This window comes from Palaemon carinicauda, chromosome 8 (assembly GCF_036898095.1).
Source record: "Palaemon carinicauda isolate YSFRI2023 chromosome 8, ASM3689809v2, whole genome shotgun sequence".
Classification (NCBI taxonomy): domain Eukaryota; kingdom Metazoa; phylum Arthropoda; class Malacostraca; order Decapoda; family Palaemonidae; genus Palaemon; species Palaemon carinicauda.
This window is the reverse complement of record NC_090732.1, coordinates 137,674,240-137,699,011: the sequence shown is the minus strand read 5'-3', so window position 1 is coordinate 137,699,011 and position 24,772 is coordinate 137,674,240. Positions and strand designations below refer to the sequence as shown.

At 48.2% G+C, this 24,772-nt stretch overlaps 1 protein-coding gene and 1 long non-coding RNA gene across 2 annotated transcripts in view; one reads left to right on the top strand and one right to left on the bottom strand.

The window, feature by feature from the left end:
- Positions 1 to 19,712, bottom strand: part of LOC137645965 (dynein intermediate chain 2, ciliary-like) — a 469,865-nt gene extending 450,153 nt beyond the window's left edge. The window contains exon 1 of the mRNA XM_068379045.1: positions 19,481 to 19,712. The gene's annotated coding sequence lies outside the window, so the exon portion shown is untranslated. The remainder of the gene's footprint in view (positions 1 to 19,480) is intronic.
- Positions 19,713 to 19,990: 278 nt separating this feature from the next.
- Positions 19,991 to 24,772, top strand: part of LOC137645969 (uncharacterized) — a 209,604-nt gene continuing 204,822 nt past the window's right edge. Inside the window, exon 1 of the long non-coding RNA XR_011045368.1 lies at positions 19,991 to 20,241. This is a non-coding gene — a long non-coding RNA (uncharacterized lncRNA). The remainder of the gene's footprint in view (positions 20,242 to 24,772) is intronic.

The window sequence follows — 24,772 nt, the reverse complement described above, 5'->3', positions numbered from 1 at the left end:
GTCTAACTTGAAACTAAAGTATAGCCATCCATTCCGGTCAAGCCGGGAGCATAAAAAAGGATGCAAAAACAAGGAATTAAGACACATAGTGTCTGATTTCCCGGGGTGGGGTAGACCCCGGGCCGGGAAATAAAGGTATATTCAATACCAATTCCTTTAGGGACTCCGGGGTAGTGATCTGTCATATATAATCATCATAGGAAATGTTATAAAATAATAGGGGGGCGGAACTGTAACTAAGAACTGCCAATCGAACCCGGAGGGTTTCGTATAACATAAGCCAGAATGAAAAGTGAATATAAAATAGGGTACACCGGGATCCAACTCTGTAGACCGGTGGCCAACCAGACTAGACAAAGACTAAACCGCCGGGCCACCCGGAGGACAAAGTCCATAAACACTTAACTACCCCCTCTAAAAGGAGGGAAGGCAACGGTCCCTTAGTGGAGGGGGGAGAAGCCTAGCCTCCCACCTAGCTAGAGGGGGAGCGTGGGGGAGGATCACGTGATACGAGGCAGCAGGGCTACCAACTGACGATCCCCAACTAGACAGATCAAACGGAGTAATGGCACAAATATTCATTATAATAATAATAATAGCGTTAAATATATGAATAAACACATAGAAAATTTTTGGGCAAGGCATGCAACATAAATAATTAAATCGCAAAAGACACACCTGATGGCTAAAATAACATTGCCGCCTTAGCACGGTCGGCAGCCATAGCAATACGTAAATGATAACGGCCCAAAAATTGAACCACGAGGATTCTAAACGCTAAATAATGAATATTCACAATAACAAATAATATTTGATAATAAAAATAATACACATAGTAACACCGCAAGTGAAAATTAAAAGCTCTCAAAAACAGGAGTACCAACTGTAGTGAAATCAAGCAAGATCGGTATGAACGAAGAGAATAAACTCCTATAATATAAATATTAAACGATCTAGGTTGCTCAAAACACAGTAAAACCCAGCTTGGTACTTAACTTGGACGGTGTCTCCTGGGAAACCGACGAAGAAGCCATAATTCACTAGAAAATATCCAAAAATTGAGAGCACTAGAAAAATGCGGGTTACTGCACAAGTCGTGCTAAACGGAGTTGTGTTCTGAGCGGATGCATTGTAGTAGTACCGAGTGAGGTTGAACGGCTCTCCTCTATTGGGGTTCTCTGTCGTGGATTAATCTAAATAGTGCGGGACCTCTGGATTATACGCCCAATTTTATACCGACACCAATAGGTGAGCGAGCTAGTTAACCTAGCACTCCTTTACATTTTTTCTCTGGTATATTTAGCAGTAAATTACCTAAGAATAAGTGCTTAAATGGAGCTTATTCACTGGGCGGCACAGGTTCGAGCCCAGAAATTTATTTTATTAATAAAAATAACATTTTTCAATATTAAACTTACCCGATAATCATGTAGCTGATTCACACCCAGGGAGGTGGGTGAAAACCAGTGTACATGATTAAAGGATAGCTAAGTATCCCATATTTCATATAACAGTTATCTCAAATAACAATGAAATAATAAGTACCTGGTAAGGAAGTCGACTAGAACCGTTACTCTGCCTTTTATTTAAAGTTCGTCTTCCTTACTGAGCGCAGCGTTCCTCTTGGAGGCTGAATCAACCCAAAGGTGCCAAAGTACAAGGGGTTGCAACCCTACTAAAGGACCTCTACCAAACCTTTAACCCAGGCGCTTCTCAAGAATGAATAGACCACCCGCCAAATCCAAGGATGCGGAAGGCTTCTTAGCCTACCGTAACAACCATAAAAACAACAATAAAAGTATTCAAGAGAAAGGTTAAAAAGGTTATGGGATTAAGGGAATGTAGTGGCTGAGCCCTCACCTACTACTGCACTCGCTGCTACGAATGGTCCCAGGGTGTAGCAGTTCTCGTAAAGAGACTGGACATCTTTCAGATAAAATGATGCAAACACTGACTTGCTCCTCCAATAGGTTGCATCCATAATGCTCTGCAGAGAACGGTTTTTATTAAAGGCCAACGAAGTAGCTACAGCTCTTACTTCGTGGGTCCTTACCTTCAGCAATGCAAGGTCTTCCTCCTTTAAGTGAGAATGTGCTTCTCTGATCAGAAGCCTTATATAGTACGAAAGCCCATTCTTGGACATGGGTCTCGAGGGTTTCTTGATGGCACACCATAAGGCTTCTGACTGTCCTCGAATAGGTTTAGACCTCTTCAGATAATATTTGAGAGCTCTGACAGGGCAAAGAACTCTCTCTAGTTCGTTACCTACCATGTTGGAGAGGCTAGGTATTTCGAACGATCTAGGCCAAGGACGTGAAGGAAGCTCGTTCTTTGCTAGGAATCCAAGCTGAAAAGAACATGTAGCTGATTCGGTTGTGAAACCAATGTTCTTGCTGAAGGCATGAACCTCACTGACTCTCTTAGCTGTTGCAAGGCAAACGAGAAAAGCAGTCTTGAGGGTAAGATCCTTGAAGGAAGCTGACTGGAGAGGTTCGAACCTAGATGTCATAAGGAACCTTAAGACTACGTCTAGATTCCAGCCTGGAGTGGAAAGACGACGTTCTTTAGACGTCTCAAAAGACTTGAGAATGTCTTGAAGGTCCTTGTTGGAAGACAGGTCCAAACCCCTGTGGCGGAGAACTGAGGCCAACATGCTCCTATACCCTTTAATCGTAGGTGTTGAAAGGGATCTCTCATTCCTAAGATGAAGAAGGAAGTCAGCTATTTGGATCACAGAGGTATTGGTAGAGGATATTGAATTGGCTCTACACCAGCTTCGGAAGACCTCCCACTTAGACTGGTAGACTCTACGAGTGGAAATTCTTCTAGCTCTGGCAATCGCACTGGCTGCCTCCTTCGAAAAGCCTCTAGCTCTAGCGAATCTTTCGACAGTCTGAAGGCAGTCAGTCGAATAGCGTGGAGGTTTGGGTGCAACCTGTCTACGTGTGGTTGACGTAGAAGGTCCACTCTTAGAGGTAGAGTCCTGGGGAAGTCGACTAGCCATTGAAGTACCTCTGTGTACCATTCTCTTGCAGGCCAAAGGGGAGCAACCAGCGTCAGCCGTGTCCCTTCGTGCGAGACGAATTTCTGCAGAACTTTGTTTATAATCTTGAACGGAGGGAATGCGTACAGGTCGAGATGGGACCAGTTCAGAAGAAAAGCATCCACATGAACCGCTGCAGGGTCTGGAACAGGGGAACAATAAAGCGGAAGTCTCTTGGTGATGGAGGTGGCAAACAGATCTATGGTAGGTTGACCCCACAAGGTCCAAAGTCTGTTGCACACACTCTTGTGGAGGGTCCATTCCGTGGGAATGACCTGATTCCTTCTGCTGAGGCGATCCGCTGAAACATTCATATCGCCCTGGATGAACCTCGTGACCAGTGTGAGGTTTAGACCTCTTGACCAAATGAGGAGGTCCCTTGCGATCTCGTAAAGGCTCCTCGAATGGGTCCCTCCTTGCTTGGAGATGTAAGCCAAGGCTGTGGTGTTGTCTGAATTCACCTCCACCACTTTGCCTAGCAGGAGGGACTTGAAGTTCAACAGGGCAAGATGAACTGCTAACAGTTCCTTGCAATTGATGTGGAGTAATCCTTGTTCCTTGTTCCATACTCCTGAGCATTCCCGTCCGTCCAAGGTCGCACCCCAGCCCGAGTCCGATGCATCCGAGAAGAGATGAAGATGGGGGGTCTGGATGGCCAATGATAGACCCTCCTTGAGAAGGAGATTGTGCTTCCACCACCGGAGAGTGGTCTTCATCTCTTGGTTGATAGGGATAGAGACTGCTTCTAGAGTCGAGCCCTTGTCCCAATGAGCCGCAAGATGGAATTGAAGAGGGCGGAGGTGGAGTCTCCCTAGCTCGACAAACAGGGCCAGTGATGAGAGGGTCCCTGTGAGACTCATCCACTGTCTCACTGAGCAATTGCTCCTCTTCAGCATGCTCATGATGCACTCTAGGGCTTGGTTTATCCTGGGGGCCGATGGAAAAGCCCGAAAATCCCGACTCTGAATCTCCATTCCCAGGTACACAATGGATTGGGAGGGAATGAGTTGAGATTTCTCTATATTGACTAATAGACCTAGGTCTCTGATTAGATCTAAAGTCCAAGAGAGGTTCTCCAGACAACGACGACTCGTGGAGGCTCTCAACAGCCAGTCGTCTAGGTAGAGGGAGGCTCTGATGTTCGATAAGTGCAGGAATTTCGCTACATTCCTCATCAGATGAGTAAAGACCATAGGAGCTGTGCTTAGGCCAAAACACAGGGCTTGGAACTGATAGACAACCTTTCCGAAAACGAATCTCAGGAAAGGTTGGGAGTCTGGATGAATGGGAACATGAAAGTATGCATCTTTCAAGTCCAACGAGACCATCCAGTCCTCCTGTCTGACCGCTGCTAAGACCGACTTGGTCGTCTCCATTGTGAACGTCTGCTTGGTGACATACTCGTTGAGAGAGCTGACGTCCAGCACCGGTCTCCAACCTCCTGTCTTCTTGGCCACAAGAAAGAGACGGTTGTAGAAGCCCGGGGATTGATGGTCCCGGACTATAACCACTGCCTTCTTCTGCACAAGTAGCGACACCTCCTGTTGCAATGCTAGCCTCTTGTCCTCTTCTTTGTAGTTGGGAGAGAGGTTGATGGGCGATGTGGTCAGAGGCGGTTTGAGGCAGAATGGAATCCTGTAACCGTACCTCAGCCAACTGACAGACTGTGCGTCTGCACCTCTCTTCTCCCAGGCTCGCCAGAAGATCTTGAGTCTGGCTCCTACTGTTGTCTGGAGAATCTGAGAGTCAGTGCTTTCCCTTAGATGTCCTGGGTCCTTTCCTAGACTTGCCCCTGTGAGAGTCTGGACGGGAGCTTCCTCGGCTGGGGGCTCTACCACGAAAGGGCGGTATGAACCTCGTAGCCGGGGTATCAGCCACTGGGGAGCGATAAGTCTTGGGGACAGAGGTGGTAACCTTAGACTTACGAGCCGATGAGGCTACAAGATCGTGCGTGTCCTTCTGTATCAGGGCAGCCGACAAGTCCTTAACTAGCTCCTCGGGAAAGAGGAACTTTGAGAGTGGAGCAAAAAGGAGTTGTGACCGTTGGCACGGTGTAATGCTGGCGGAGAGGAAGGTACACAGTTGTTCCCTTTTCTTCAACACCCCTGATACAAATAACGACGCTAGCTCACCCGATCCATCTCTGATGGCCTTATCCATGCAGGACATAATTAGCATGGCAGAATCTTTGTCCGCAGGAGAGGTTTTCTTGCTGAGGGCTCCCAGGCACCAGTCGAGAAAGTTGAACATTTCGAAAGCTCTGAACAACCCTTTCAGAAGATGATCCAGGTCTGAGAAGGTCCAACAAACCTTCGAGCGTCTCATCGCAGTCCTCCTAGGCGAGTCCACCAGACTTGAGAAGTCAGCCTGGGCAGAGGCAGGTACTCCCAAGCCTGGTGCTTCCCCTGTGGCATACCAAACGCAACCTTTCGAAGCGAGCTTCGTTGGAGGGAACATGAAGGAAGTCTTGCCAAGGTGTTGTTTAGACTGAAGCCACTCCCCTAAGATCCTTAAAGCCCTCTTGGAGGATCTAGCTAGGACAAGCTTAGTATAGTTGGACTTAGCTTGTTGTACGCCCAGCGAAAACTCAGATGGAGGAGAGCGGGGAATAGCAGAGACGAAGTGGTCTGGGTAAATCTCCCTGAGTAGAGCCAAGACCTTTCGAAAATCAATAGACAATGGAGAAAGCTTAGACTCCTCCACGTCTGATGAGGGATCAAGGTGTGCCTCCTCATCATCCGACACTTCATCAGCAGAGGGTAGCGAAGCGATAGGACCAGAATGCTGAACCGCAGAGTCAGAACGGGTAGGAACAATAACAGAGGTTTCCTCATCTTGAGGGAAAACCTGAGGCTCAGACTGCATAGGCTGAACAACAGACGAAGCAGAAGGCAGGCGCATGGGTGAAGGAGGTTGACTCCTAGCAAGAGTTGAACCCAAGGATTGCACAAGCTGAGCGGAGGACGGAGGCGGAGTAGTCCGTTCCTGTTCCTGTGAGATGAGTGGAGCATGAAGAGGTTGAGGCTGCGCAGAACAAGGTAAAGTTCTCGCAAGCTGAGGCTCCTGAGGCGCAAGTCCAGGGTGTAGAGGAGCTTGCCTAGAGGAGGGTTGAGCTCGCTGCAGCGATGGTTGAGCAGACAGACTCACGGAGGGGAGAGGTTGTTGTACCCCAACCGAGAGTTGCACCACTGGTGGAGCAGCAAGGGGAGGAGGAGGAAGAGTGGAATAACTCTCCTGATCCCAAAGCAAGGGTTGCCTTAAAGAAGGCTGAGGCTGAACAACACTGGGAACAGCAAACTCCGAAAGTGGCTCAACATCGTATGCCTGGCAGATGGTGCTGCGACCAGGCGGAGCAGGTGCAGGCTGGGCGAGCACAGGCGGAGCGAGAACAGGTGGAGGGAGTGTAGGCGGAGGAGGAGGTGCAACACTCTCAGCCCGACACTCACGCATCAAGTCCGAAAGCTGAGCTTGCATGGACTGAAGCAGGGTCCACTTGGGGTCGGCAGAAACGATAACAGACTGAGGTAAAGTCACAGTCGGGCTCTGTATAGGCAGACCCTTACTCCTCTTGGGCGGAGTACAGTCGACCGATGACTGAGGCGAGTCGGAGCTGAGCCAATGACTACAACCTGGCTGAGCACTCGCTGACTGAACTCTCCGTTTAAGCGGTCTCGAGACCTGAGACCAACGTTTCTTCCCTGCATGTTGATCAGCGGACGAGAAGACGGGCTCAATCGTCTGCAGGTGGGAGTGACGGTCTAAGGAAGACACGCCCGCAACCACCGAGGATAATTCTGTGCGCCTAACAAGGCCTGTCGAACCCTTAAGCCCTTCGACATTGCTTCTCCCCTGGGCATGGGAGCTTGCAAGAGGTCCCGGACTGGGAGGACGACTGGCTCGCACAGAAAAATCCTCACGCACCACACTGGCACCACTAGCACTTGGCACTGCACAGACACTAGCACTCGTCACAGCACTGGCACTATTTCCACCCACTGCACTCTTGACCTTCAGTTCTTTAACCTCGGCCATCAGAGACTTATGGTCACTTACCACTGATTCTACTTTATCTCCTAAAGCCTGAATAGCACGCAAAACAGTTGACATATCAGGCGGAGGGCACACAGTAGGTTCGGGGGTAGCCACTACAGGGGTAGGAAAAGGTAGGGGATCATGAGGTGAGGAAAACATAGAAGAGTGAGAAGAACTTCTCCTAACTCTACCTCTCTCTAACTTAGATGAATATTTTAAAAGACGGACAAAATCCAATTCCGAAAGTCCGGCGCACTCCTCACATCGATTTTCTAATAGACAGGGCCTGTCCCTACAGTCAGAACAAGCGGTGTGAGGATCTACCGAGGCCTTCGGAATACGCCTATTGCAAGACCTACATCGTCTATGGGAGGGAGCTTGCGAAACGTCAGACATCTTGTTTCAAAGAGTTAGTCAAAGGGTGATCCAAAAACAAGCAAAAATTCATTAACCGTTAACCAGTATTTATATAAAAGCTATCTAGCTAATATAAAAAAGATTCCAGTATGCGACAGCCGTTAATCTAAGAGAATACTTCACCAAATATCCATGAATAAACTCGAAGACCATAAGCGTATCCCAGAACGTCTAGCCGGAAGCACGACAGAGGAATAATTGAGGAGGTGTCAACAACAAATGATTGAGTACCTGGCCACAGGTGGCGCTGGTAAGTACACCCCCTTCTAGTATTGTGATAGCTGGCGTATCCCTCCATAGAATTCTGTCGGGCAACGGAGTTGACAGCTACATGATTATCGGGTAAGTTTAATATTGAAAACTGTTATTATTAATAAGCTAGACCTGCCTCATATGTAACCCTTATCAGATAGCCCCCCAGGGCCTAGGCTAGTGTCGATAGGTTTAAAGCGAGAAATGTAAGCTCGAACTTACCTGTAGTCCAGCCTACTGCCTATTAAGCGCGTGCTTTTAATGTGTCAGGCAAGCAATTTGTTTTGTGTGCTTAATTATAATTTTGTAATATATAAAAATTGGAGTATTTAGTTTGTTTATACCGATTAATCGTGTAGTAATCATGCACATGCTTTGCTTAAGCTACTTACGCTATGTTCGGAAGTGCCTGCTCTAAGCATTCAAATCATAACAAGCTTACGTATGGGGGCCGCCATTTGCATTTGTGACGTCATTAGTCTAAATCAGCTGCTTTCCATATGACGTTTTCGTTGTAAACAGAATTTAAAACCTTACCTTTTCTGGATGATTTGCATAAGAGTTTGATTCTGTTGTAGTAACATATTTACGATATCAGAATTAGAAGGCATATCACTATCTGCAGTCGATTGTGTGCGTTTTTCGTTACTGATTACGTTCTCCTCTCCGCTGGAGTCTTCGCTAAGCCGATGCACCTCCGCGGAGGTAAGAATTTGCCTAGACATAATTAAGCCGTGGGCTGAGATATTACTCTGGTTGCTGAGTGCAGAATAATGAAAATCAGCAAATGTTGGGAGCAGCGGGAGGGAAAAAGAGGAGAACGTTCTGTGCCGAAGTCAACTTCAGAAATGTGTCTTCCATTGCCGAGTCAACCCGCTCGTCCCTGGTAACTCCGCCCAAGGGGGCGTGGTTTAAGGCTCGCGCCGCCGCTTGGGGGGGTTCCAGGGGGGGGTGTATAAGCTACCACTGGTGAGTCCGGAAGGTTGAGACCTCCCTCTCCAGAACATGTCTTTATTATTATTATTATTATTACTTACTAAGCTACAACCCTAGTTGGAAAAGCAGTATGCTATAAGCCCTGGGGCTCCAACAGGGAAAATAGCTCAGTGCGGAAAGGAAAAAAGGAAAATAAAATATTCTAAGAAGAGTAACCACAATAAATATCTCCTATATAAACTATAAAAACTTTAACAAAACAAAAGGAAGAGAAATAAGATAGGAGAGTGTGCTCGAGTGTACCCTCAAGCAAGAGAACTCTAACCCAAGACAGTGAAAGGCCATGGTACAGAGGCTATGGCACTACCCAAGACTAGAGAACAGTGGTTTGATTTTGGAGTGTCCTTCTCCTAGAAGAGCTGCTTACCATAGCTAAAGAGTCTCTTCTACCCTTACCAAGAGGAAAGTGGCACTGAACAATTACAGTGCAATAACCCCTTGGGTGATGAAGAGTTGTTTGGTAATCTGTGTTGTCAGGTGTATGAGGATAGAGGAGAATATGAGAAGAATATGCCAGACTATTCAGTGTGTATGTAGGCAAAGGGAAAATGAACCGTAACCAGAGAGGAGGATCTAATGTAGTACTGTCTGGCCAGTCAAAAGACCCCATAACTCTCTAGCGGTAGTATCTCAACGGGTGGCTGGTGCCCTGGCCAACCTACTACCTCTCGAAGGGGGATCTCTGGGTCGGAAAACACGTTGAGAACCCTCATTAGAGTCAGAACCTGGCAAAACGTGTGTTCTGACTCCTGCTGGTCTCCTCCTGTTGTAGGACTTGCAGCGAAGTCTCCTTTTATCCCCAAAGGCTCTTCTTGGGGAGAGTCGCAGACATTCCCTGAGTGGCTGGCTGGCTCCATCCTAACCCTAGTGGAGGACTTAGGCAATGTTTTGGAATCTTTGGATTCCTTCCGGGGAAGGATGTAAGACTCCAATATTGATGAGGGTGGCATGTCCCTTGTAATCCCGGACTGTGTGGAACTCTCGGCGTGAAGAGAGGTTTCCTCCAATGGTGCGAAGGGGGAAAACCTCTCTTCGCGTGATTCCCTTAGTGACGGGAGATCTTCGTCTGAAGGGGAAGGAGAGTTAGTCCCAGAGGAATAGGAGGAACCTGCCTTAAAGATCTGCGTGGAGTCAGTTTCGCCCTCAGGGAAGTGACCGCGTCCAGAACTCCTCTTTTCCTCTTCAAAGGGGTAGAGGAAGCCATGGTTCCATGTCCTATATCAGAGAGTACAGGCTTGAAAGCCTGGGTTATGGCTCTGATCAGGGCACTAAACCAGGGCTGTTGGCTGACAGATGCACAGTCAGACATACCCCCTAAATGGTAAGGGATTGAGGGATCCCCGGGAGGATTCACTGGAATAGGTGGGTTTGCCTTTGGTAGCCTTGGGATCCTGAACCCCTCTTGAAGTTTCCCTTCTCCCACAATACGCGGTGGTATGCGTTTGCAGGGAAGGGAATGAGGCGATGGTGACCTTGCCGGACGTCGTTCCTTGTGATGCGCAGGCTCGTGCGCGGGAGAACGACGGGGCCCCGCGCGGGGGAGAACGACGGGGCCCCGCGCGGGGGAGAACGACGGGGCCCCGCGCGGGGGAGAACGACGGGGCCCCGCGCGGGGGAGAACGACGGGGCCCCGCGCGGGGGAGAACGACGGGGCCCCGCGCGCGGGAGAACGACGGGGCCCCGCGCGCGGGAGAACGACGGGGCCCCGCGCGCGGGAGAACGACGGGGCGCGGGAGAACGACGGGGCGCGGGAGAACGACGGGGCCCCGCGCGCGGGAGAACGACGGGGCCCCGTGCGCGGGAGAACGACGGGCCTCCTGCTCGAGGCCCCGCGCGCGGGAGAACGACGGGGCCCCGCGCGCGGGAGAACGACGGGGCTCGCTCCCGGGAGAACGACGGGGCTCGCGCGCGGGAGAACGACGGGGCTCGCGCGCGGGAGAACGACGGGGCTCGCGCGCGGGAGAACGACGGGGCTCGCACGCGGGAGAACGACGGGGCTCGCACGCGGGAGAACGACGGGGCTCGCACGCAGGAGAACGACGGAGCTCGTGCGCGGGGTAATGACAGGGCTCGCGCGAGGGAAAATAACGGGGCTCGCGGGAGGGAAAATAACGGGGCTCGCGCGAGGGAAAATAACGGTGCTTGCGCGTGAGAGAATAACGGGGCTCACGCGTGGGAGAGTAATGGCGCTCGCGCGCGGGAGACTGATGGCGTGTGCGCGGGTGTTCAAGAGAATCATGATGTGCGCGCAGGAGAGTGTTCGCGAGCGTCTGCCAAAGACTTAGGGTGTGCGCAGGAGAATGTCCCCTAGCGCGTGGGCGGGCAGTAGACTCATGATGGGCGCACGGGAGGATGTTGGTGCACATCCTTAGGAGATGGATAGCGCGCGTATCTTTGTGAGTGCGTGCAGGAGAAGGCTGGCGTGTTGGTAAAGGATGGCGCGTGGGTGACGGCAGCATGGCTGTCTCATTAATGAATATGCGTGCAGGAAAATGTTGGCGCGCAGGTTTTACCTGGTGCGTAGGATGGTGCGCAATATGGTGCTCAGGAGAGCATGATTTAGGGCGTGCATGTTGGCAAATGGGAGAGCGTTGGCGTGCAGGAGAGCGCTGTTGCGCAGGAGAATGATGGCTCGCAGGTGAGTGCTGGCGTACAGGTGGGCGCTAGCGCGTAGGAGATCATTGGCGTGTAGGTGCAAGGAGCGTGGGCGCAGGGCGAGTCGTTGCAGGAGAGCCCTGGCGCGCAGTACATCATTGGAGCGTGTGAGCATGTGGGCGCGTGGTTGAGTTCTGCTCCTGTAGGCGCATAGGTGCATGTTGGCGCGTAAGCGCTTCAGGATGTTGCCCTGTGTTAGGGCGAGCAAGATGAATGGCGCGATGTAGTGATGGGGCCTGACGAGCTACTAATGAGCACTGGTCAGGTTGCGTGGGCGCGTGGCCTGTTGCCGCGCAATAGTGCGTCCTTGTTGGGCCCATGCAGGAACGGCGACGGAAGGTCGGCAGGTCTGTCGGGTGGAAGGTCAACATGTCCTTTAAAAGGACGACCTTCCACAGAAGGAGATCGCGAACGATCTGCAGAGAGGTCCAGGACCGATGTAGGTGCAGTGATAGAAGATCGGTCTAGAGGCTCCTCTGCGGGGAACTGCATAGACGACGTTGAACCAAAGAGGCGCCTCCTCACCGCAGGTGAAGGAAGGCCTCTATGGCAAAGAGGAAGGCGAGCTTTCCGACGGATGCGCCTTCTGGGGGCCGTTGGATCAGTAAGCTGACCGTCAGCAGTCATCCGAAGAAGAGTCCCTGTAAGTGAACTCCCCCATGGGAGAGAAACACTAGCAGGAGAGACTGATGACGAACTTAGTTTCCCCCTCGGAGGATGGTCCGGAATGGGGGAAACTAAGCTGTCAGCTACCGTAGAGTCTGGAGTGGCAGAAGAGATGGCTGAAGCCGCATGGGACACCTCTGACACCACAATGTCGACTAGAGTCAGGGAATCTACCTCTGACAGTGACGACGATTGCTTCACAGCATCACCCAGGTGGATATAATCAACCAAAACCTCATTGGAGGGCGAACCCGTGAGCACCAAGGAGGACCAAATCTAAAAGAGGGAAGTTAGTGACAGCCTCCCCCGGGGGAGAGGTGGAGCTGCTTCTCTAGGGGAAGCAACGTCATCTCTCAAGACCCGAGGTTGGGTAGAAATAATTCGGTCTAAGCAACTACTCGACGGTCTCTCGGAAGAGACTGACCGAGTAGGAGCTTCAGAGGAGATTTGGGCGACGGAAAAAGAGGCCTTGGGTTTTTCTTCCTTTGAAGCAACCTTCGAAGGAGAAACACCCCACTTGGACTTCTTCTTCCACCATCACGAAAATCTCTCCCACTGAGACACTGGGAGGCAGACCACTCCCTACACTTGTTGACACTATCACACCGTTGGCCCCTACAAGAATGTATGATTGGGGTTCTTCTGACTTACGTACCACTCTGCCTGGCACCCATGTGTGGCAGGCCTTGTCGAATATGCGGACTGGTTGTTCGGGTTGGAGGTCTGTGAAGTGCCGTTATGTCCGATTTGGTCCTAGGCGGTCCTGGAGGTGGTTGCGGGTCGTGATGTGTGCGAGATGTGGTTCGTATCTGCCTGGTAGGTCAGTGGTCACATTGCGACCAAACATGAGCTCTGCGGGGCTGGTTGTCTTATTGTCGATCGGGGTGGCCCGTAAGTGGAGTAATGCAGTATGCACATCACCGCCTGTCTCAAGGCATTTTTTGATAATCGCCTTGCATGTTCCAACTGCGCGCTCCGCAAGGCCATTGGACTGAGGGTAATGTGGGCTTGATGTGATGTGCTCAATACCCCAGGCTTTTGTGAAGTCCCTCATGGCTGCTCCCGTGTATTGAGGTCCATTGTCTGAGACCAGGGTTTTGGGGCATCCGAACAGCGAACACAGGAATTTGAGGCGGTTGGCCACACTTTCAGATGACAGGTTTTTTAGTTCGGTGACTATCGGGAATTTTGTGAAATAATCAGTTGTGATCAAATATGTCTTGTGGCCAATTTGGAAGATGTCCGAAGCGACTTTGAACCAGGGCATTGGAGGAATGTCATGATGCGTGGTTTCACTAGGACTTTGCTGGGGCTGGTACTTCTGGCATATGTCACATGCCCTGACCTTGTCCTCTATATCCTTTGCAATGTTGGGCCAGAATACACACTCCCGTGCCAGGGCTTGTGTTTTTGTGATCCCTTGGTGGGACCGGTGGAGCTGGTCCAGTATACGACCTCTGACCTCTTTGGGGATGATAACTTGTCGCCCTTTGAATATGACTCCGTCTTCCACGGCAAGGCATTCTCTGTATGAGAAAAACTGGCGGATATCGGGGTGACAGCCTTTTACTGAGGTAGGCCAACCCTCGATGATAGTATGCTTGAGAGTGCGCAGCACTGGGTTGGTGTCAGACCTATGGCGGACCTCTTCCAAAATCTGGAGACCAAATTTTATGAGTGCAACTGATATCACGTCGATGTCATCTAGTTCCAGTCCGTCCACTCGTGTATCCAAAGGGATTTCCTTGTCATTTTGTGGGTTAGGAAGGCATGATAGGGCGTCGGAGAGTACAAGGGTTCGTCCTTCCTTGTACTTGACCCTCATGTCATACCCCTGCAGTTTCAAGAAGAGACGTTGTAGTCTAGGTGGGGCACTGATCAGTGGCTTCTCCCAGATATTAACGAGGGGTTTGTGGTCAGTGACAGCTTCGAAGTCTCTTCCGTATAGGTAGGTATGAAATCGTTGCACGCCGTGTACTAGTCCAAGGGCCTTTCGCTCGATATTGCTGTAATTTGCCTGCGTTGGTGTCAGGGCTTTGCTGGCGAAGGCTATTACCTTTCCGTCTTGGATGAGGGCCGCCCCGAGGCCTTTTTGCGATGCATCGACTTCAAGAGTCACGGGTCGAGTTGGGTCATAGTAAGACAGCGTGCTTGATGGTGCTATTTGGCATTTCAGGTGTTGATAGGTGGATTCATGGTCTTCTTCCCATTGGAAGGGCACATCTTCCTTGACCAGATCTCGAAGTCTTTGTGACTGAGCTGGGTAATGTGGTACATAGGGGCTGAGGTAAGTCATTACTCCCAGGAATCTCTGTAGTTCCTCTTTATTGGAGGGTGACGGCATGCTATGCAGGTCGTGTACCTTTGACGGGTCTGGCATCATGCCCTTGCTGGTATAGCGTGTTCCGAAAAACTCGATTTCTGGTTTTGAAATGGAGCATTTCTTCGAGTTTAGGCTGAGTCCGTGTTGGGCTGCACGCTGCATGAACCCCATCAGGTTTTTGTCGTGTTCCGACTGGTCTTTCCCACATATTGCCACGTCATCAGCGATGCCAACAACACTTGGGAGATTCTCGATGATGGAGTCTATCCTGGCTTGAAATATGTCCTGGCTTACATTCAGCCCGAATGGTAGCCTTGTCCAACAATACCGGCCGTGTGGTGTTCGGAACGTTGTCAGTAGTTGTGAGTCCTCGTGTAGCGGTATACTCCAGTAGCCTGCTTTGGCGTCTAGCTTGGAGAACACTTTCGCTTTGGAGAATACCGGGTTGATCTCTTCTAGAGTGGGAATCTTATGGGGACATCTTTTGAGGTTTTGGTTGAGCCGCTTGGGGTCCAGGCAGATCCGTAGGCTTCCATCGGGTTTTGTGACATACACAAGGCTGCTACACCATTCTGTGTGTGCTATTACGCGTCTGATAACCCCCTCTTTCTCCATAGTGTCACGCTCGGACTTGATGCGGGGCTTCAGGTGGATACTCACCTTACGGGGCGGATCACAGAAAGGTATCGCGTCATCCTTGAGGTGGAGCATCGCGGGCTCTTTTAGTTTGCCGATACAGTCAAACTGTGCTGGGAATTGCGCTTTTAGTTGTTCGACTGACCTAATAGGGCCTTGTTGGCTTGGTTGCTCAGGTATTCCAGTAACGTCGTTGACATTGATATCCACAATACCAAGTTTTTGGCATGAGGGAAGGCCAATGATGGCTGGACCAGACACATCAACCACGAAGAACTTTTCTTGCGAGAATGCTGGGTTGCTGAGTTTGCGGACGCTGAGCATTAGTGACCCTAGGCAGGGAATATTGTCGCCACTGTATGATGTTAGTCTTACTGACGGTTCTGGGGATAGTACGAGGCTGGTGGGTGCATCACCAAACATTTGCTTGTATGTCCGCAAGGGCAGTGTATTGCCACCGGAACCTGTGTCGATTTTGAGTTTCAGGGGCCCATAGGCTGGGGGGTTTTCATGCTTGACCATGAGCTTTGAGAATGCTTCTCGTTTCGGTGCCACTCCTATGTCGGATATCGTTATCATGTCGAAGTTTGGCATATAATCTGTTTCTTCATCAAGATTAGGGTTTTCATTAACCATGACTTCGTGTTGCCTGTGGTTAGGAGCCCGATTCGGCCGTCGGTAGGAGCGCCCTCTTGTCTTGCTCTGACGTTGTGTCTGCTGCATGTTGTCTCCTGGCATTGTTCTGCCTCCATCAGTTTTGCGGCACATCTTTTTCCAGTGCCCCTTGATGCCACAACCACTGCATCTGTCATTGTAAGCAGGGCATGACCTTATGGGATGGCTAAGCCCACAGTTCCAGCAGGGGTTGTCCGTGGTTTGTAGTTTGTTCCGTGGCTCGTTGCTTTCCCTTCGAATTGCATCCACATTGGTATGGCTTGTAGGCCTACTTGTGTTCTCAGAGCTCATCTGTATGGAGCGTAATGATGCCGTGGAGGCCGCAATGGCCTCGTATTCCCGACCTCTCTCTAGAACGTTGCTCACAGCATAGCCCTTCGGTTTAGTTAGGAGTTCTTTCCAAAATTCTTCGAATTGTGTTCGTAGTATGGTCATTTCGATAAGTCGTTCGTTGAGTTCTCTGTCTTCAAACTCGCACTTTGTCGCTTTTTCACGGAGTCTGGCCAGGAATTGACTGTTTCAGCAGGTTTCTGTTTGGTATTTGCAAATTCGAGGCGGTGAACTCGGAAATTTATTTTGACCGTTGCATCAACCTCACTTTCAATAAGCCTCCATATGTTCTGCAGCACACGTTGCTCCTGTTCAGTGAGGCCGCTCGCCAAGATACGCCTCATGCCCTCATCGCCGAGGGCAATTTTAATTTTAGTTGCTTGCTTGCCCGGGTCTGTGACTTCCTGATCTTCGAGGTATAAGTTCATGCGCGCCTTGAATGCACGAAACGACTCGGCCAGGGGCTGGTGAGCCCAGTCCATACTTGGGCATTTAGGCTGGGCCATGATTGGATTTGGTTTCGAGTGTTACACAATAGATAGATAGTGATTGGATTAATAACATAGTTTACGGTTCACAAAGAGAGACATACAATAAGAGTATGGAAATCGCTACAAAAATTTGTCACTGGTAGTCGGCACGGTTTTCAGTTTTGTTTACACTGCTGAATGTACGTCGTTGTTTGGCTCATTTTGTGAAGTAGTGCGCGGATAACAATGGCCAAAATACTTGTAAGTAATCTATTCACAACTTTCTTCACTATTCTCACTGTAATCAAGGTGCACTAATGTCCATTCTATGCCATATCCTGACGATATAAGTAATGTACGGTTGTTATCTGGGCCGGTATGACAGTCTTTGTCCAGTTGCCGTCGGGTGAAAATGGCGTCATCTGCGGCCGCTGGTAATAAACTTGGGCCGATTATGAATCCTCTTATCAGTTATTACGGACAGGAGAGGTATGTGAAGTGTCTCTATGGTCCGGGTTTGTTGATGGAATGGCGTGGGTTGCGTTACCACGCTGCCACCATGATATAATATGCAAGAGGTTGCAGTGATTAAAAGACAGGTCTTGATGGCTTGGGTGCTAGGTAGAGACTGCCCTTTATTCATAGCTACATGGGACTACATGATACCACACATATGATTTTTAACAGCGTCAACAAGTTGAAAAACAATTAAATGTAACTAAGAAAGTAATAACAGCTAACCTGAATTCCTTTATTAACTAAAACAAATATTGATACAAACACACTCGTGTGCGTGTGCGTATGCACAAACACACACACATGTGCAAGAATTGCTACGCAGTAAGAGAGACAGTCGGGGAGGAGGTAGAGATGGTGACTGCGATAACATACCGTAACTCGTCACTGAAAGTGATGAAAATAAAAAATCAAAAGATAAAAAAATGTAAAAAATATGAAATATAAATATAAAAAAAAAAAAATAAATAAGCTAAGTTAGATTAAAATTTCCGTAGTGTAAGTTACGGTATGTTATCGCAGTCACCATCTCTACCTCATCGCCGATCGTGTCTCCTCGTGCGTGTGTGTGTGTTTGCGCATACGCACACGAGTGTGTTTGTATCAATATTTGTTTTAGTTAATAAAAGGAATTCAGATTTTCTGATATTGTTCTTTTAGTTACATTTAACTCTCTTTCAACTTGTTAACGCTGTTAAAAATCATATGTACGCAACACACTTTTGTTTAATCTCTCACTTTTGTTTAATCTCTCTCTCTCTCAAAAAAAAATTATTAGACGTCTCTAACACTAACAGTGAAGAAGAACGAGAGAGAGAGAGAGAGAGAGAGAGAGAGAGAGAGAGAGAGAGAGAGAGAGAGAGAGAGAGAGAGAGAGAGAGAGAGAGAGAGAGAGAGTATTTACTTAAAGAACATGTTAACACCATGTCTACCTTCTCGCCGATCGTCCGTCTCCTCCTGGCGTAGCAAATCCTACACCTGCGTTGGCCTTTCTCTAAGGTTAAGTGGCAATAAAACACATTTTTTATCTATTATTTCTTTATAATTATCTTTTTTTACATGCTTCTTTCATATTATGCAGTTATGTTATTGTTATGTGTAACTATGTGTAGCCATTTATTAAGGAATTATTATGGGTTTTTAGGCTGAGGAACGAATTAAATGAATTACCATGTATTCTTATGGGAAAATTCGTTTCTACATCCGAACATTTTCTACATCCGAAGTCGGTTGCGGAACGAATTAAATTCGTATGCAGAGGTACCACAGTACTCAGTTATTGCTACCCACTGATGAATGACTCTCAGGAAAAAAATTATTCTTTTAGTCAATGCATAAATACCAGGATGTTCTTAAGACAAAAAGTGGTTTTAAACCTATATATTACAGTATATAGGACATCAAGGCCTCAAGATATTTTGCATCTACATAAAAGTACAGTAATTTCTACCACTGATAAATGGCTCCCAGGCAAAAAATTACTTTGTTACTAAATTCATAAATACCCAGAGGTTCTTAATACAGATGAGCTCTAAAAGCATTGAGTAATTCTAAAACTTATGTTAAGCAATGTGTTCACCTGAGCAATTGTGAAATGCTAAAAGGGAGATAGGGAATGATGTGCAAGGTATTGTTGCAATGAATTTTTGTGTGTAATTTATAACCAGTGCAATGTTAGCAGGAAGAAATGGATTCCCTTGTCATTTAAGAAATGATGTGCAAGGTTGTGCTGCAATTTCTTTTGGTATGTTCCAAAATTTATAATACTCCAAATCAGGTTAGGTATATAGTAGGTGCAGGGGTACCTTATAGGCTAAGTAAAGCTCCAGCATGCTAGATTACGTTAAAAAATATCTCTGTATTTCATCAATGTCAGGGTGGAGGGGGTACAGTCAGAAAATGACAGCCTAGGTCAGGTTAGGTAAACTCGGGATTTGGGGAGAGAATGCATTCTCTTCCTATGATGAATAAGGGCACAGGCTCTATAATGGGCTAGGGGAGAGGATGAGATTTTGATGTTTTCTACTGGTACTGTTGCAGTATAGATAAATAGGAGCTTTTGAATATAAGCAGCCAGCTCCTCCAGCGAGCGTAAAATATGGACACCAACTAACCTAAACTCCCCCCTAACCTAACCTATAGGCCATGCCCTTACCTTCTTACTAAACGAACCCCCTTACACTGCCATACTCTTAGTCAGCCGTCATCATACATACACCCCAATAAATATCTATCACCGTTAGGACGTGGGATATTGTAATTAAGGTTGGGTTAAAATGAATCTGCAATTTTTTTTACATTGAATTCGGACTGGAGAACCCAATGTAAAACATTGGGCTGCACAAAAACAATAATGGTTACAAAATGCACAAAACACCAAATAACTAGTTTGAGAGACACAGCCCTCTCGTTTATGTCAAGTAATTAAAAACATGAATATAATGAAACTTAGGCATGTAGTATACTCACAGATATCTTGTATAAGGTGCCATCTGAAGTTAGCTGGTGTTCCAGATGAATCTTGTAAATTTGGAATTTATCTCCTTTGTTTTATAAATCAGATATTTTATCAAGAAACAAGCCCAATTTAGTTATGGATATCACCTACAGCGGATTTGAGCACTTATTGCAATAATAACTAACACCACAATCTTTGAAGTTACTCCGCAATCTTACTTTTTTTACTTCATAAAAATGGTAGTTGATAACAAACTGACCTTCCATGTATGCTCATATGACCAATACAAAGTTATTTCATTATACTTAATTTTTATTTTGTTCTTACTTCTTGAAATTTTAGCTTGTAATTTATCAGAAAGGAAAGGAAATGGTACATAAAAAAAAGAAAAGTAGATATTTTATTGGATAGATCTAAAGATAGCATGTATGCTCATATGACCAATATAAACTTAGAAGATGAAGATTTCGTTTGATTTTATTATTACTTTTAGAGTTTTAGAAGCCTTCTCTTATGAATTAACAGAATGTAAAGGAAATAGTATCGAAAACATAAAAAGCAGAAGTATTTCATGTATTCCACACAATATGAATTTGGTACTATGGATCCCGAAACGATATCGAAAATCGTTTTCGTGAATTTTTGGTGGCTGCAGTAATTGTTGTCTTGCATTAGTGTACATTGTTGTTCAGTAGTGAAAGTTCTGTCAGTGTTCGTAATTTTACGAGGAATTAAGCTATCGATATTATTCAATGAGACATATGATGGTTAGGTAAGTAGTAACAATTCTGTCTGGTTAGCCGTGTGTTTTTTTTTAAGTATAAATACTGACTTGAAGAAGGCTCAGTCTGGTTTTGTATGTTTTATTGGTTTGCATTGGCCTAATGCCAGTATTGTATGATTATCATCATCGCCATCATCTTCTCCTCCTACGCATATTGGTTCGAAGGGCCTCGGTTAGATTTCACCAGTCATCTCTATCTTGAGCATTTAATTCAATACTTCTCCATTTATCAGTCCTTAGTTATGTAGGTCTAGGTCTTCCAAACTCTTCCAGTGCCTTGTGGAGATCAGCTGAATGTTTGGTGAATTAATCTCTCTTGGGGAAATCGAAGAGCATGCTCAAACCATCTCCATCTACCCCTCATCATGATGTCATCCACGTATGGCACTCAAGTAATCTCCCATAGTTTCATTTCTAATCCTGTCCTGCCATTTAACTCCCAATATCCTTCTGCGGGCTTTGTTCTCAGATCCACTAAATATATTGGAGATTGTTTCGTTGTCATACCATGAATCTTGTCCATAGAGTAAGTTGGATGTGTTAAGTTCAAGTTAAGCCAATATGTCTAGGCTTTCGCGGTTTAACATTGGTAGCCTATTATTATAGGAAAACATAGGATAAACTTTACTAAAAAAAGAATTCAGGTATAGCCTATATGGAAACTCCTGTTTTCGGTAAATATATGATACTTTAATTTCTAGCCAAATACATGAACCATATATTTTTTCCTACTCGCTATCTTGTGTTTTATGCATTTCTGATCACGATTATTGGGGCAAACCACCCAAGCATGAGTTTTTGGACCCCTTATATATAGACTTATGGGGACCGCAGTGGGAAACCTGGGTTTTCTTGGGGGGGGGGGATATCATAAACTAGAGTGATTTGCAGGAATAAAAATCGTAAGAAATGCAAAATAAGCACAAGATAACCAGTTGGAAAATATTTAGTTCATGGAAGTGGCTGAAAACAGGCCAAAACGTGATTATTTAACATTTTTGTGATTTGTAAAAGGGTACAGAATCTAACCAACTCGCCTGGGGGCAAGCCCCCGGACTCCCCTTCCCAGATGACAATCCCTAACAGGGGGCCAGTAACTCTACATCAGTCTCCCAGATGTAAACAATGGACTTAGAGTAAGAAATAGACTTCTCATTTTAATAGACTGATACCTAAAGTATTATGCCCTAGCCCGTATTAAACATATAGAGGAAAATACCAAACTAGCCAGCAATCGTCCATTTCTCATAGCGAATTTCAGTTTTGCTTGTACTTAAAGTATCATAAATTTACCCTGTTTTCTTTGAAAATTATCTTTATTTCCCTTACAAATAAATTGTTAATAAGATTTACCCTAATATACTGTGTCTGGTAATGGGGGCCACTCAGTGGGAACCAGGGGTTTTAGATGAAAAAAAAATGATGGCGAATCTATTAATAATGGTAAAACTAACCTTTTCTTCTCTATACATTATTTTCTGGGATACATAATAAATCCACAAAGTATGGTGAAATGGGAAGAGAGGTCCGGGACCCCCCCCCCCCCCTCCCGGGCTAGGGGTTGTGACCTGGGAACTACTAGGTTAGGTTAGGTGGGTTTGTTAGGTTCTGTATCCTTTTATATTACTCAAAAGTGTTGAATAATCACGTTTTGTGACCTGGAAAATCGGGGTCCTGTTGCCCCCCCGTCTATGGGTTGTGACCTGGGAACTATTAGGTTAGATTATGTGGGTTTGTTAGGTTTTGTACCCTGTTACAAATTTAAGTATTTAATCATGTTTTTTTCTGTTTTTGCTCACCCAAAATCAGGTTCCAAACCTGTGCCCTTTAGGAATGGGGGTTCCATAACGGTAGTACAGCTTATTTGCAGTGGAAATAGAAAAATTGGTCAAATTTGTTGAAAGCACATCATTTAGGCTGAAGTAAAGGTTTTTTCCTCATAGAGATGTTGTCCCGTGTTTTTCCATAAATTTACCTAATATTTAGCTTATGTTAGAGCTTGGATAAAACAAATTGTATTGACCAGTAAATTTCGGTATTGTTATACTTTGTTTGCCAAGCCGTAATGATTTACGGTTACTTTTAATCAGTAAAAGTTTTGGTAAATTTTTCTTTGTTCCGTAACTGGAATACAAACCACGCTATTTGATAGGGGTACTGTATTACTTTCGGCGTAGCTGAAATGACGAGCCATTAATTTTTAACGAGTGTTAACTACCCACACCGCTAGTTAGCGGGTGTAGGGAGGGTAGCTTGCTACCGCTCCCCCTCACACACCTGTGATTGAGCTCACTTGCTCTCGGCTCGGCCGACAATTGGCAGCCATTAACGCTTTTAGTTCTTTCTTTTTCTAAATTACTGTGTACGTGAAGTTGGCCTCTGCGACCATGCGCACCTGCCCTGATCTTCCTGACCTCCCCTGTGGAACATTCATGTCGGCGGACTAGACTGATCCTCCGGCCCTTTTTCCTTCTTGCAGGGGCCAACGGTGTGATAGTGTCAACACGTGTAGTGAGTGTAGGAAGTGGTCTTTCTCCCAGTGGGAGAGGTTTTTGCGACGGTGGAAGTAGTAGTCCAAGTGGGATGTTTCTCCTTCGAAGGTTGCTTCGAAGGAAAAAAAAAACCAAGGCCTCTTCTTCCGTCGCCCGAAGCTCCTCCGAAGCTCCTACTCGGTCGGTCTCTTTGGAGAGACCGTTGAGTAGTAGCGTAGACCGAATTATTTCTGTCCAACCTCGGGGCTCGAGAAATGACGTTGGTTCCCCTAGCGAAGCAGCACCCCCCCCCCCACCGGGGAGGACGTATCACTAACTTCCCTTTTCCAGATTTGGTCCTCCTTGGGGCTCAAAGGTTCGCCCTCCAAGGAGGTTTTGCTTGATTACATCCGCCAGGGTATTTCTGTCAAGCAGTCGTCGTCACCATCAGACACTTGACACTTATCGACGTTGTTATGTCAGAGGTGTCTTATGCGGCGTCATCCATCTCCTCTGCCACTCCAGACTCTGCGGTAGCTGACGGCTTAGTTTCCCCCGTTCCTGACCATCCTCCGAGGTGGAAACTAAGTTCATTATCAGTCTCTCTTGCTAGTGTCTCTTTCCCTCGGGGGAGTTCACTTACAGAGACTCCTCTTCGGAGGGCTGCTGACGGTCAGCTTGCTGATCTAACGGCCCCCAGAGGGCACATCCGTTGGAAGGCTCGCCTTGAGGGCTTCCTTCACCTGCAGTGAGGAGGCGCCTCTTTGGTTCAACGTCGTCTATGTAGTCCCCCGCAGAATAGCCTCTAGACTGATTGTCCATCACTGCACCTGTAACCATTTTTGTGACTTCGGTCTTGGACCTCTCTGCAGTTCGTTCGCTATCTCCTTCGGTGGATAGTCGTCCTTTTGAAGGACACGTCGACCATCCACCCGCCAGACCTGCCGACCTTCCGACCTTCCATCACCATTCCTGCATGGGCCTAACAAGGCTCCTCCTGAGTGCACTATTGCTGGCCAACGTACCGCGCACCACGCGCCCACGCAACCTAACCAGCGCTCACTAGCTGCTCGTCAGGCCCCAACACTGCGGCGCACCACCCATCTTGCTCGCCCTTACGCAGGACAGCCTCACGCGTTTACGCGCCAACATGCGCTTACACGCCTACCAGACCAGAGTTCTACCACGCGCCATGCACGCCCACATGCGCACACTCGCCAGCGCCCACCTGTGCACCAACGTTCTCCTGCGCACCAACGTTCTCCTGCGCAACAGCGCTCTCCAGCGTGCCAACATGTGCACCCCACATCACTCTCTTTTGAGCGCCATCTTGCGCGCCAGTCAAAACCTGCGCACCATCACTCTCCTGCACCCAAGTTCGTAGGTGAGGCAACAACCCTGTTGCCCTCACCTGCGCGCCATCTTTTACTGGCGCTCCAGCGCTCGTCAGCCTTGCGCTCACCTGCGTGCCATCTTTCTCCTGCGCGCACTCACAGAGATGCGCGCGGCGTGCGTGCCCTCTCTCTCCTAAACACGCGCGCCTACATTCTTCCGCATGCCCATCATGATTCTACTGCACGCCCTAATTCTTCGACAGACGCGCGCCAACAGTGTCCCCCGCGCTCGCGCCAACAGTGTCCCCCGCGCTCGCGCCAACAGTGTCCCCCGCGCTCGCGCCAACAGTGTCCCCAGCGCGCGAGTGCCAGCGTTCTCCCGCCCGCGAGCGCCAGCGGCCTCCCGCCCGCGAGCGCCAGCGGCCTCCCGCCCGCGAGCGCCAGCGGCCTCCCCCCCGCGAGCGCCAGCGGCCTCCCCCCCGCGAGCGCCAGCGGCCTCCCCCCCCCCCCCCCCCGCGAGCGCCAGCGGCCTCCCCCCCCCGCGAGCGCCAGCGGCTCCCGCCCGCGAGCGCCAGCGGCCTCCCGCCCGCGAGCGCCAGCGGCCTCCCGCCCGCGAGCGCCAGCGGCCTCCCGCCCGCGAGCGCCAGCGGCCTCCCGCCCGCGAGCGCCAGCGGCCTCCCGCGCGCGAGCTTGCGCATCACAAGGAACGATGTC